The sequence below is a fragment of the Anastrepha obliqua genome, chromosome 3 (genome assembly GCF_027943255.1).
Source record: "Anastrepha obliqua isolate idAnaObli1 chromosome 3, idAnaObli1_1.0, whole genome shotgun sequence".
NCBI lineage: Eukaryota > Metazoa > Arthropoda > Insecta > Diptera > Tephritidae > Anastrepha > Anastrepha obliqua.
This window is the reverse complement of record NC_072894.1, coordinates 73,781,711-73,797,198: the sequence shown is the minus strand read 5'-3', so window position 1 is coordinate 73,797,198 and position 15,488 is coordinate 73,781,711.

Below are 15,488 nucleotides of genomic sequence, written 5' to 3'. Positions count from 1 at the left end.
GGATGTACGCCCCAATAATATACATATATACATACATATACGTATTGAGGCCTTATGTCCCACTGGAGATGAAAATAATTGAGAAGATGACATATACATACATACATCACAACATTATACTGCTCTATGTTGTAAAGGGCTTTCCAATAACAGGTTTTATTTTGAATAGAATAGAGATGATTGACGATTTTTTATGCACGGAACTGGATGGTATTTATCTGGGCAACGTTTATTTTCAACAAGACGGCGCTACGTGCTACACAAGCAACGAAACCATTGATATTTTGTGGGAAAAGTTTCCGGGCCATGTTATCTCTCGAAGAGGTCACCGAGATATTGTGATTTAACACCTTATGATTGGGCTTTCCAACAGCCCAGGGTCGATTCAAGACCTCAAATATGGGATTCGTGAGGCTATCGAGGACATAGGGCAGCTATTTTGCAAATCGCTTATGGAAAATTTCATGAAAAGGATATTATCCTCTAAGCGTGGTCGTGATGGTCATTTGCCTGATGTTATTTTCTACTATTAACGGCATACCTTCGTCTTTATAATGAAATAAACATCATATCATTTATATTAAAAAATATCATTTTTCTTTGAATATCAAAATAACACCTCTTATTGGAAAACCCTTTACTTAAATAGGGTAGACAACAAAATTGCCCAAAACTCGAATGAAAAGGTACTACTCCGAACTTGCACCATATCACTATTGTATTTTATACCAAAAACTAATTACATCTGGTTAAAAAATTTATTTTATTTCCACAAATTTGTAAATAAAAAATAAAAATGCGAGGGGAATTATTTTTTCTTTACCAAATCTTATGTAACGGAAGTAGTTACCCTACTTTGAGTGGATACCTCTCTTGGACGGACAAAAGTTGACTGACGGTGAGTGTTCGCGCAAGAGAGGTTGCACTGTGACTGGGATCGCCCGTGGTCGAAAATTCTAACAATGACAATTCTTATTGCAATTAGTTGTTTTAATTCAATTTTACTTATATCTGTAACTTTGTTTTCTTATCTCTATTCTTTCTTTTTCTACGCACATACATACTCACCTTCACCTTTGTACATACATATATTAAATATTAAAATTTATATTCATCTTTGCCTTTATCTTTATGTATATTTCCTTTTATTTTTATCTTAGCCTTTATCCTTTTATTGAACTTCATATGGTATTCGCCTCCGCCTTCATCAGAGAACGTTAATGTATACATTGACGATCTTTGCCTTCATCCTTGTATTAATTTTAATCCAAATCTTATTCTCAAACCGTCGCATACATTTAGGAGGACATGCATACATACATGTTTTAGCATTTGTATTGGGGCAATTCTTGAACTGATTTTTTTACTTTCGTTATACCACAATTAATCATCCAATTTAGTTTTTGAATACCTTTTTTGTAAAAAACAAAAATTATTTTGAGTGGTGGAAATCCTCAGTTTAACCTTTACGCCCAGGCTGTGAACTGTGGCTGTCTAATTCACAAGTGTCCAATACAATTGCCGTGCGACGCCATTTACAAAAATTATAAATCTTCCGATAGGGTGATTAATTTTACGCCACCTTACACCTCAGGAATATAGCTTAACCATAAAATGTTCGTAAAGAAAACGTATTTCCCTCTTTATATATACTTAAGGTGCATATAAACTATGTGGGTGTAGCAGAAGATCCCGGACTCTGTCTGGCCAAGATCACACTTTAAAGTTGACCATACTTTTAAAGCTAACAATAACAGATCTACCGGTGCATATGAAAACGCAGTCAGTTGTGACCGGTTCGCTAATAACTAAGCAACCGACAGTCAGTCCTATCTAACAATTGTATGTTCTTTCTACAGAGCGCATAACCAAAAAGTTTGGGCTATAAATTTCCAAGCGGAGTGCTTCCCAATTAGAAATTGTGTCACGCTTTCAACCTCTGTTTCATGGAAATTGAAATATTTAAAAACCCATTAGGCAGTAATGTGCCTAAAATGAATTGTGAAATTGTGTAAGGTTAATTATAAAATATTATATGTATTAACCCAGTACTACGTAAGCTTGCCCGTAAACGCGCATATTCTGCATTATGGATCAATTATTCAGGCTCGCGCACATAGTCTGTATAAGCATTTGTAGGTTTGTATGAATATGTGTTCATGCATATATTTCTGTCTCTTTGCTTAGAATATTTTTAGGCGCTATGAAATACATTGATGTGTTGAGGAGGATCATTCACAATTCAATAATTTTCGAATAGTTTAACACTTCCGAAAAAGCAAATTACGATTCTCGATTCTCTCGGTTTTCAATCAGATATTTGAAAATAATTACGTATTGCGTTCACAATTGTTGCATTTTTTTCTCCTTTTCATTTCTTTCCATGTGTGTGGGTTTGATGTGCGGGATACACGCAAAGGAGCTCTATTTAAATTTTTTCAAACCAATATTAGGACAATAATTTCTCTTGAGTAATATGAATTATCTAATTTATATAAAATCATAAAATTTAATTGAGCAAAAGAAACTCTTCATTTTTCAATTTCAAGATAATGCGAAAAAATCCCCACTTCGGTTGCAAGAAAAACAAACATTAAATAAAAAATTAAATTTTCTCATTATCTTGAAACTGAAAATTTTACGCTTGCCATTTTTACCACATTTTCAGCTTCTGCAATCTTTTATTTCATTTTAAGTCTAAAACATAATAATGAGGCCCTATGTTTCATACAGGAATAAAAGGATTAAATATAATAGGTCTATGAATAAGTTCGTGCGGTTTTTTCGGATCATTCCCATGGCTTTTAAACGTTTGGAAATGGTTGATTGATCAACTCCCAAAGTTTTTGCAACCTCTTCTTGCGTTTGACCCGGATCTTGATCGAGCAATTCCTCCAATTCGGTATCCATGAACTTTGGCGGCGCGGCCAAAATCACCACTTTTAAAGCGTGCAAACCACTTCTGGCACGTTCGCTCAGCTAGAGCATGCTCACCATAAACTTCCACCAAGATACGATGACTTTCGGCTGCTTTTTTCTTCATATTAAAGAATTCCCCGCAAAAACACATTATTTGGCACGAAATTCGACATTTTCAAGTGTGGTAAAAATATTGTTGTTTACGCTTCAAATAAAAAACTTATACTGACGTTTGTGCCTTACGACAGTAGCTCTCCAATGAATGTTTGGAAATGTGGATCGATGGAATAATAATCAAGTTACGCCATCTGTTGTAAAACCGCACGAACTTATCCATAGACCTATATAAAGCATAATAGTTTTTACAGATCCCTAATATGAGCTTAAATTACTCAAGTTAGTTAAAATAAATAAAAATAATCTTATGCAAGATTTTAGTTCCACGTTCTCCAAGGGAATTTCACAAAGACTGCGTTGGGTGAGCTTGGACCCAAGAAATATTACTAAAAATTGGGCGGAATACATTTAAATTAGTAGGAGGCCATAGCGATTCTCACTCTTTAGAATTTTTTTTTTCTATAAATTAATTCCATCTCTAAACTGACATAAAACTCACAACACATTAAGATAGAGCGCTAATATTTTTAATTCGTTTAAAGATTTGGTATTGCATATGTCTTTCAAATGCGCTCTATGAACGTGCATCAAACACAGCATCCGAGGAGCCAAATTTTCGGTCACTTTTCTCACACGACGCAGGTGTGTAACTTGACAATTCTTTATAGAAAGTAATCTAACGACATCACGCCCCCATTAACGTTTACCAGGCTTGATGAACTAATCTTGTATTTTATTTTTTATTTTTATTTAATTTTTTATTTTTTATTATATTTTTTTTATCTATTACTCTTACATATTAATAAATAAATAAATATTTTTTTTATTTTTTATTTTTTTTTTGGGAGTGGGTTAGGCCTTACAGCGACCATCGTCTACTGTGTTGAGTGGTGTGGCCACTAAAATAAATCCATCCTCTCCTTCTGCGAAGACACCCTTCTCGGACTACTTTCGGTATTACTTCGGGAGTGCCCAGAACGGCATCCATAAAGGACAAATTCTATTAACCTACGTCTGGGTCCACCATATTTGTAGCCAACTTTAATGCTATAGGCTCGTCTAGTAGTATCACTGTCTGTGAGGCTTCGCTTTGTTGTACTGTGTCGAGGTCTATCTTTTTTTTCGTAGTTCGTTCTCGCTGTATCTCTTTACCGCGTTCTAGCTGCGCATTTTTCTGAGTATGTTGCTCGGCGTAATGTCGCCAATCTGCTGTAACAACTAAAAAACGCTCCGAGTACCTTCGCAGTATAAGCACTTTGGATCGCTTACCTTGCCCATGCAGTATAGGTACCTCTGGAAGTATCCGCGGGCCGAGAGAACTGAGTTAAGAAGTAATTCATCTTTTATTTTGGTAACAAATATGCACGACTTGTAAATGACTTTGACCCTCATGGATTTTCGCTCCGTAAGATAAGTCCAAAATGTATATCAATGCAAATGAATTAACGCCAAATGTTTCCGATACTGAAAGTTGAGAGGATTAAATTTCTTCGGTTACGGTAATCCAAAAATGTATGAGTTTAAAATTGTTACCCCTTAGAACTGGAATTGATAGCAGAAAACAAATTAAAAAACATACCTCTTTACACACGCTCGTACATAAATACTTCGAGAAGTTTAGAATATTTTTTAAGATGCATATACGTATGTATGTAGGAGATGTAAAAGTATTAACTAAGTGTCAAGAGTGATAGAATAGCGTGAGGTCATTTTGGAGAACCCCTATAGAGGGGGGCGAGCTGAATGTGTCGAAAACAACAATCAAGAGTTTGGATAGGTCAGGTGAATATATAAATACTGGAATATCATTAAAAGAAAAAAGTGTTTCTGTAAACGCCTCTGAAATGACGTCAGCGCAAAAATTGATTTATTTTCAATTCACCGAGAATCGCGCAGTGGTACCGGGGTATGCACAACCCTCTGTGTTCTCTCAACCATTAATGGTATATGCACAGCATACTCTTCTCGGCATTTGTAGTTTTTACAAGCGTGCAGAGGTGGAGGTAGTAAATACATACAATACATATAGTTATAATGTACATTCAGGCATTGAACGAAAATAGTTTTTGAGCTTGCACAAATATCTTTCGTATTATATGATGATGAGATGTACGTACATATACAATATTGCAAAATGTATATTTTTTTCTGTGTATTTTAAAATTTTAAGTAAAATAATAACAAAAAAAGTCGAACGAACACTAAAAAATAAATTTATAATTAGTAAATAAAACATATGTATTAGCAGTTACGCAAGAACATAGAAATTCATGAAATAGTGAATTATATACATACATATACGGTTGTGTCAAATTATATAAATAATTATGTACGTATAAGCGTACACAAATGCATACATACATACGTAGAAAATATAAAAAGTCTAGAATATTATATATAAATATATATATATTTTAGATAAGTGGTATATTAAGAAAAAGTCTATACAAAATCTCGATGTGGTCTATTTATCCTAAACAACAATATTTGATGCCCTCAACATGCATACATTCATACATACTTACATGTATGTGTGTGTGTGTGTGTACAAGATCTTGTTAAAATTGTAAAGCAAATATGCAATATAAAGTAATAATATTATAGAGAAATAGTTTAAAATAATTATACAAACGAAAATTCAATGTTGGACTACTAAATAAATACTATGACTATGAAAGTATTATCTGCAACTGAGTATTATTATTTTTGAAAAAGTAAATATTATAAATAAATATTAAACAACTGGCGCTACCGATCTAAATTCAATTAATATTCTGATTGAATAAAAAAAAACACTAGATAAAACATCCATTAACAGTTATAGGCATAAGTATTCGCCTGCATACCTACCTATCTTTTCTAAGTTATTATAATTATAATATTAATTTATATATGCTTCGACTAAAGAGAAATACCAAATAGTTGTATGCTTTTTCAATCTTTCATTACTATGTGTTACAAATACAACATATGTGTGTGCGTGTTAGAGCCAATATGTGTATAATTTTGTATCATTTTAGTTATTCATAAATTTGGGCTTCAGGCATTTCACCTTCTTCCCTTTTTCGGTTGATTGATACCACAATGAAGCGTCGGAAGAACCATTTTATTTAACCTAGCCTAACCTGACCTAACCTGTCCCAGTCGTCAGCAAGGCAACTTAACAATTGATTGGTTGTTTCTTTAGACAAACATAAATTCTTATAAGCAAGCGACTATCAAGCTCGTCTTATGTTCATTTAGGGCACACTTGAAGCCAATTGAGGCACTTTTGACTTCTGGTTCAACCACTTGAGAATTTTTTTAAATTAAACTGCATCAAGCAATGCAAGTAATATTTTAAATCTGATATCTACCAACTAAGAGCAAATTTCGACAGCCATGCATTTGGCTTGCCGTGAAATGTTGCTAGCAACGTTGATTGTCAAATGAGAAAAACCGTCAAATTTACGAGCAGCGCCGCGAAGTAATTGCCAAATTTCGGATAAATAACAATTTCGGGTAGTATTTTTAATCAAATTAATATGCATATATATTGACACAAAGAATATGAAGAATATTTACTTACACTCTTTGCGAAGATGTTTCGCTTAAAAATGCCATATCTTCGGGGTATTCAAACTTAGGCACTTGATTGGCAAACGAACTGTTAGTTTTAAATGATATGTGCATTGTAAATAGGTGTGAAAAAATACATACATATGTATTTCTGTCATGTTGCGCGGCGTTTCCACGGCGTGAACTGAGTACTATTTTGCCGTGAGATACATACAAAATGTCACGCATATTTCAGGGCAATGCAGTTTGTATGGATTTTGACAGCCATTTCAAGTGAAACGCGAACTTAGTACTCTGCTTAAGCTGCACCTGTTTAAGTTCTAGTGGTTGGCGTGCAAACGGAGTCGCCAACGAATCAGACAAAGTGGTTATTTCACAACCTCGAGTCAGAAACCGATTCCACGTCTATAGGAACTATAAACAGGGACATTTACTTTTACCACCCTCTTCAAACCGGTTCTTGCCGTGAAATAGCCGAACTCAGTTGCCCTAAATATAATCGCATCGCTATTCGTACTTATTCTTAAATTATCCCAACTTTTGGTGAATCCCCCCCAGCGAGGCTGTCTCAAAACTATCGAAACCTTCGATGAAGCGGTTCCCCAGAAGTTTGAAGCGCATTCTAAGGAATACGTGACAATGCAAATTGCATTTGATCAGATATCCCCCATAGCGTTCTTAATAGAGAAAGACGTTTTCCAAATCTTCAACCGAACCTTCTTCACTTGCCCAGAAAATGTTGAGTAAAATTTCATGGTTGGATGGATTTGGGCGGGCTAGAAGATCATTATTGAAAATTCAAGTGCCCATAATACTTGTGAGCTTGATAATTTATTAATATCCTTGTTTCTATATAGGCATATGGGAAGTTCACAATACATATTGGTTTGCAACAAACTATATATTCTAAATATTTATTGTTGTTATCCATATATATATATATATAATAGTGATTAATGTGATTATACAAATTCTGTGCGATATGTGATGAAAATATGTTTAAATTAAATAAATATGAATTTTGATGGAAAATGTAAATATTATATAAGAGGGTTATGCACTTCATGAGGGCATAAAATAAATGAATTAAGACCAAAATGTATGTCCGGATATAATATGCACATACAAACTTACATATAGGCATATTTACTTCCGGTAATTTATAACTGCAAGCTTCAGCTTGTAATAAAAATACGCAATACTTCCTTAAAAAGAAAGCCACTGGAAACTCATATCCTAACACAGAAAACTATCTCAAACAATAATTTTTATCACCACACCACTAGTTCCGTATACAGAAATTAAATTTGAATTATCAAGATAAAGCTAAGAAAATATTAATTACAATATATAACAAAAAAATAAATATAGGGTACGGTGTTTAAACGCTAAATTCTGCTTAGAATTTGACAAACGGTTGTGTTTGTTGTCAAATATGAGATTGCTTTCTCATATCCAAATATTTCTGCAAAACTGAAGTCACTGGTCCAGTAATAAGTCTATAACTTCTTTAATGAAACGTTTCCACCAAAGCCACACTCTGGGTTTGCAGGTGTTGCGTTTGAGAGCAATGTCAACTGTTCATTGCGGGTTTGATGGAAATTGTGTTAAAACTTTAATTCGTTTGGTTGTATGTACATTTGCGTTCAGACGCCGACAGCCAATCAAATAGTTCTTGCATGTATATGCTTCTAGCATAAAATACAAATACTGATTTCATGCTACCTATGTGATGATTGAATTCAAACTGCTGCAGATGCGGAGTGGGAGCAATCTTAACTACTAACTATGAATGTATCCAAATGGACTGATAAAATTATCATAGACGAGCAACGCATAGAATCATTGTTCTCCATATACTTGTAGATAGCTCTCCTATGAGCTGACTACCTTTTCTAAAGTGGAATGTTGATTATTCGATTCGGGCAATTATTCGAATTTTTCAATTGGAAATAAAGAACTGTTCTGGAGAATGGTTTGTTCGATTATTCGAAGATTATTCGGATTATGGCAATTGACACCAAATGTGAAGAGTTGAAATCAAAGCGATTATATGAATGTACTATATCTCCAAAAATAGTAGTTCTAAACTAATCCTACGCAGGCGTCAATCGCCTAATTCATTAGATAAATTCATATGACTGTCCGCACTTACATATGTATATATAGTACATTATGGTGTAACATTTTCCATTCCAAAAAACAATCGGAATTATAAAATATATTTTAATTTAAGACTATTGTCAAAATATTTCGAAAAAATAACAAAGATTTACTTGAGCTGGACCGATTTGAAAATACCTGAAAATCAAGTTTTTTATAAATAAAATTTGTTTTTCAAAATATTTTTATCCAAATAATGAAAGACTTTTTACCCCGGGCCCGGAGTTCTCAGAGGGGCCCGGACTCGAGAGTAATTCCGAATTATATGAAGTAGACATAATTGGAAAGGGCCCACATTTGCAATTTTCCCCCGGGGGCCCGGATATGCGTACATCTGCGTACATCTTAATAATTTTCTGAAATATTTTGGTGGAAGTAATAAAATGTATTAAGTTTTATAATTTCAGCGGAGAAACACGTACCTTTTTTTGGTGAGGCGCCCTAATGCATATTTTCCGCTTATACTCTATAAACATTGGACAAATGTATGCGTGTATGTGGGCCTGTATGCCCATATTTATGACGACATAGAACTGTATATAAATATAATTTTTGCAAGTGGTTTGCATATTGAAGTGCAGCAAGTACTTATACATATATACCTAAATACATACATACCCATATGGAAAACTAATAAGTATAAAATATACTGCAAATTATGAAATAAAACTAAAAATACAATATTAAATGAGGCTAATAATTTTGTTAACAATACTAAAATTAGATTCTTATAAAATTATAGTTTATATTTGTATGTACCTATAACTTATATAATATAGTAAAATGACTAAACTAACTACAGACAAATGATAAAAGTATGTATATAATACAAGATACACTAAAGTACATGAATACAATAATTATATGCAACGAAGATTTATTGTTTGTAAAATTATTCTGTAGATAGACTAAATGTGTAGGTGCATAATGAATTTGGCATTTAATTTTCCGCACCACAATCCCTTAGCTCATACTAAAGCATACAAAATACTACCCCAAACAATTGCAGATTAGATTGTTCTAATTATTTTAAGGAGTAAAAGATGGAGCGGATGGTATAATTTTGCTGATTGGCTGGCAATATACAATTTCGCTTATTCCTATAAGTTGCTTTGTTTGTTTTTATAATATCAAACGCTTAAGAAGACAAACGAACAATTGCCAAATTTGACATCCGAATTTAATTAATAAATTCTCTTATATACCAGATGTATGTAGTGAATAAATGTATTACTTAATAACATTTTAGAAAATAACAGTACATTCCTGAATACACAAATTCCTACATACTTACATTAATGCCTACTCACATATTTACATAAGTATTCAAAAAGCATACCTTCAATTAGGGGTGTGCAAGCAGAAAAGACAAGGAATCGAGGCTTTAAAGCCAATGAGAAGAACATCAGGAATTCTGTAAATTCGCTTCGCATAGTAACTAATGCTTGGTGAGACTCTGCTCACTATCGCAGCGCCCTAAACTGTGAAATTTTACGAGGAGTTTCAAGAAACACTACAGAACTTAGTATGCCTTATTAGGAAATACGAGAACGTGGGTGGCTCAATAATAGGCCCATCACTATGGGCAAAATTGATTATGTGTATTTGAGCCGAAGGCCCACATACGTGCCGTACGCCATGGCGGAATGCACAAAAGCTGGCACCTTTCTACTTTTGCCGTACGCCAAATGCGGCGGAAAGGGCAACTGTTTAAAGAAAACAATTTAGTTTCGCGCAAATTTTTATCGATGGTGTTTTTTAGTATGTCAATTTAAGTGCAGAAAATAAATGGAACTTAATATGGTATTCTTCAAATAGGTTAGGTGAGGTTAATTCAAATAACAAACCTTAATTTTCTTACCGATCTGTAAATGTGTGCTTGTATTTTCGTAAATAGAAATATTGACACTTTATTTCCAAAGTGAGCACTATTTTGCCCACCGTTTATTGACAAGACATTTCGGAAGAGACGCACTCTCATCTCACCTAGTGATTGGATAGTCTGCAATGACTATGACTAAATGACAATTTTATGCCGATTTAGGTGTGGTGGCATCAGCAATGAGTTTTCTTCTTCAATAACTAATGGCTACAAAGCTATAAAAAGTCGACTATTGCGCACGGCATCTGCTTGAATAAAGTTTGAAAATTTATCAGAAGACTTGATTCGTCTAATAAAGCAAACATTTATTTATAATATTATTTACAAGAGTAACAATTATAAATAGCTATACATAACAACATTTACGAACTCGCTGGTTGCCACGGCCTTCGGCTTATGATTACAAGTAGCTATGTATCATATAAAATAGCTATATACATACATATGTACTTACATACTCAAGTTTATTAGGATGAAGAGGGGAAGGATTTTTAAGTTGATTATTAGGGGTTAGCTGATATGGATTGTATAGCTTATTCAGAGCTTACTAGGCTATATATACAATAATATTTAACTTAGTTTGTGAAATTAATTTACAAATTAAGTTTGAATTGAAATTTGAATAGGTCGAGCCAAGGAGCACCAAGACATTTGGTGGCTCCTAAAACACTCCAATCTAAAAATCTCATTGTATTTAGAGCTTTGAAAAGACGGTAGATAGTCCAGGAAGGAAGGAGAAAAGTATCAGAGAAAGAGATAGGGAAGCATAGAGACAGAGATAAAGGTAATTAGTCCTGTGAGAATTTTCCAGATTCTTTGGCAAATCTGTAAATATTCTCCAGTTTTGGAGAACGAATATTAATCACTCTCACGACATCGGAACACAAAACTCGTAGACTTGCTCTAGCAAAGGCAGGCCACTCACAGACAAAGTGTTCAGTGCTATACGCCTCCTCCAAGCAAGGCAGGCACATCGAGTCCTTAATGACCCTCCATGGGTTGTGCCTTGTAATAATACCGACCATCAACCGAACGACTTTCCTTTCAAGTTTTAGTAGAAAGTGTGACAGTTTTTTGTTCGGGCTTGTCACAAAACACTTTGCAGTTCTGAACTTCTACATCGGACCCTCGCTCTTTATGTTAATTCCATACATAATCGTTGATCCAATGCATGATTCCTACGGATCTGATTCCGATTATTGGCTCTGGCCCTTGTGGGGAACTGCTGATCCACGGTTGGCCAATTCATCGGCAATTTCGTTCCTTGAACACCGGAGTGTCGTGGAACCCATATAAGTACAAGGCTGTTCTGTCTTGCGACAGAAAAAAGCTTCTTCTTACATTCTTGAACAATCTTTGAGGTTTGTTTCGCTTTTTCCAGGGCCTTCAGTGCAGCCTGGCTGTCACTGAAAACCCCAATCTGTTTACCGCTCCATCTCCTCTCGATTATCCATTCGGCTACTCTCAGGATGGCAAAAATTTCCGTTAGGAAAACAGTTGCCATTTCCTCCATAGCATAGTGATACTTATTTCTATCGTTTAAGTACCATCCGGCTCCAGACTCTATTTCATTCTTGGACCTATCGGAAGCTTACTAGACTACTGCTCAGAGCTTACTAGGCTATATACTTAACTTAGTTTGGAAAATTAATTTACAGATTAAGTTAATACTGTTCTTAATAAATCGGTGAGCTTGCAGTTATGGAACATCGCAGTTCTATATTCCTCCCACTTTGGGCAGTAGTCAAAAATATGCATTGTTGAGTAGTAGTTGGAGTTGCAGGGAGGACAGAGCGGCTTGCGCAAATCATTTAGCATGTGAACGTTAGTAGGTATTGAATGATCAATCCCGAGTCGCTTAATTTTTTCAGATTTTGATAGGTTAAGTTAGAGGGATATAAAGGTTTCGCTCCGGTGAGATTGCATTTCTTATAAAGGTGCTGCAAGGTGTTTCAATTTTTTACTTAAAATTCGTCATTGCTAGTGATATAACCGATAAAATGTAATGGTTCATAGATGGCTTCTTTGGCTCTGTTGTCAGCGTACACATTGGCTGGTATCCCACAATGACCAGGAACCCATATGATTCTTGTAATGTTTTTATTGAGTGGTGAGATATTTTGAATGCTTGTAATTAGTGGTGTTTTGTTTGTGTGGTGTTTGGCTTCTTAATAGCGTCCAAAGTGGAAAAGTAAAAATTGTTGTTTAATATTGGCCAGTCGAACCGTCGGTCCAAGCTATATTGTCTGTACTATATGCATTGGTGTAGGTATGTATTAATGTGTGTATGTCAGTATGCATTACAGTGCGACGTGAGTTTTGAAATAGAACAATTTCAGCGGACAAATGAAGAAATTAATATAGATTTTTTTAGCATTTCTCAAAATTTCGTCAAATGGGTTCTAAAATTAAAAAAAAATTTGTCCGTGACTGTATTTACTATATGTACACATTTTTCTAGTATATATGAAGGAAATGAGTTCAAGCAATAAATACCATTTTATATGCTACAAGCCCAATTGTAAAGGTTACATACAAATGTATTGATGTACTAAATCTTCATCGATGAAAATCTATGCAGTAATGAATTCGAGAATTTGTTGCCTTCCACGGCTTACTATTCGTTTACTTAATTGTTGTTCAGTGTTCAGAAACTTTATATTGCTATTCCGGTTATTTATTGAAAATTTAACACAAATAACGAAAAATAAGTCGCTCTCTCATAAAACTGTACGAATGGCATGTATGTAAATGTTTAAGAGTATATAAACGACCAATGTAAGATATACTAATACATTCATAAGTATATACCTACATAGTATAATGCCCATCAGATATAGACAACGTTCATGTGATGTGCTTTTCTTTAGTCAAATAAAATAAATGTATGTTTTTTTTCTTACTCACCAAACATAAAAATCCATCAGTTAAACAATACATAACAGATAGAAATTATCTGCAAGCAAATGAAATAGTTTTCATATCCAAATCCCTTCGGTTAAAATAATAAATATCACGGCATTGAAAACTTATGTACATATATGAAATATGACAAAAATTTAAATAAGCCACCGATTTTCGCAAACGAGATTTGATTAACAGAGTCATACAAGTGTATATGAACTATTACTAAAACAATATTACGTGTTATTGTTGTTACATACTCATACCATATATCATCTGTGTGTGTTTATGATGAACTATTATTTTCTTAGCAGTTAAAAGCACAAATCAAAATTATAGTGGTGTATTTAACATGTATTTGTATGACAGGCATTAGTTAAAAATTAAAAATTGGTATGTATTTAATATTGTTATAAATTTAAAGAAAAAGTAGCGCAAAATGGTTTCAACCGAAATTGTTGAGTATTTTTAACTATGTGTGTACGAAATTTACTTAATATATATTTACATATATAATATTATACGTATGAGACAAAATCGAGTTATTAAAAAATATGCATGCATACATACAAACAAATATGTATATGTATGCTAAATGCAGTAATTACAAGTGAAATTGTGCATAAACCATTAAACAATATGACTTAAATAACCTAAAAGGGGGTTAAGTTATACAGCCTTACGATCCTTACTGATCTCGAAATCGTTCGATACAATTTTTCAGAAAATGTTTATACACTGTTTTGCGCAATATATTTAAACGCTTTAAACTTAATTACTTCAACCTATTTATTATTTTTATTTCTTTTTTTTGTGGCTAAGCGTAATATCCTGTTTTTGTTTTGTTTTTGAAATACAAATTTTCTTGCACCTATTTATGTTGGACTTTGCTCTCGATAAAAAAGGGCAAGTATGTCCTTTTGTTTGAAAATGATGTCTCAGGTTTTCGCAATTTATACCATATAATACTTGCATTTATGTCAGATAATGAACTCAATACAAAAATATCAGTTTTTAGTAAGCCAATCCGCAATATTGTAAAAAACGGATGAGAATTTATTATATATCATATGTACATAGTTATATTTTTTTCACACAAGTGAAATGGTAATTTTTTGTTTTTATTTTTACTTATTTCATTTCGGCCAACGTGACCACAATTGGCCGCCGAAATACGAGCTGTGGCTGTTAAAAAACGAGATTAATGTTGTAAAACATTTTATATTTATTTCATATGTCATTTGCCTATTATCCTTCTATACTTTCAATACACAGTTGTATTGATTTCATACATCGTTACATACGTATTATCATCCTTCTATACCTTCAATATACGCTTGTATTCCTGCATCGCTTCATGCGAATCTTCCATTGTGCAACACAATGCTGACACTCAACTTCTCGTAGAGAAGTAAAGCGAATTTCACTTTCACTATAAAGACTCCACGAATAAGGCAGATGGTCTAAAAGGCGAATACAGTACTTGGCTAGAAACCTCTTGACTGAGGATGTGGAATGAGGTGTCGTATTATCTTGCTGCTGTCTTAAGGTCTATTTACAAATATCAGTGTCAAAAATGATAGACTATAAGATTGCGTCTTCCCAAGGGTCGTGACAAGAAGAAGAAGAATGAGCGAAAGTTAGTGAAAAAGAATAATAGCTTAGACAGACAGTGGCGTTAATTGGGATAAACGACTTAGTACGGACTTATCTCAGGAATTAAGTGCGACTAATGCGGATTAGACTCGACTTATTGCTAATCATTTAAGCGTATTAGGGGAATTTTCAATGGCAACATAGCCGAAAATAACAGTTAACTTCTTTTGTGAATGAAATATCATAAAACTTGTAAAGAGAAGAGCAATAAAGACTGAATAAAATGACATTAATTGATATTGCGGAGCAGTTTGAGAAATAGCAATTTAAATTTTTTTTATTATAATAA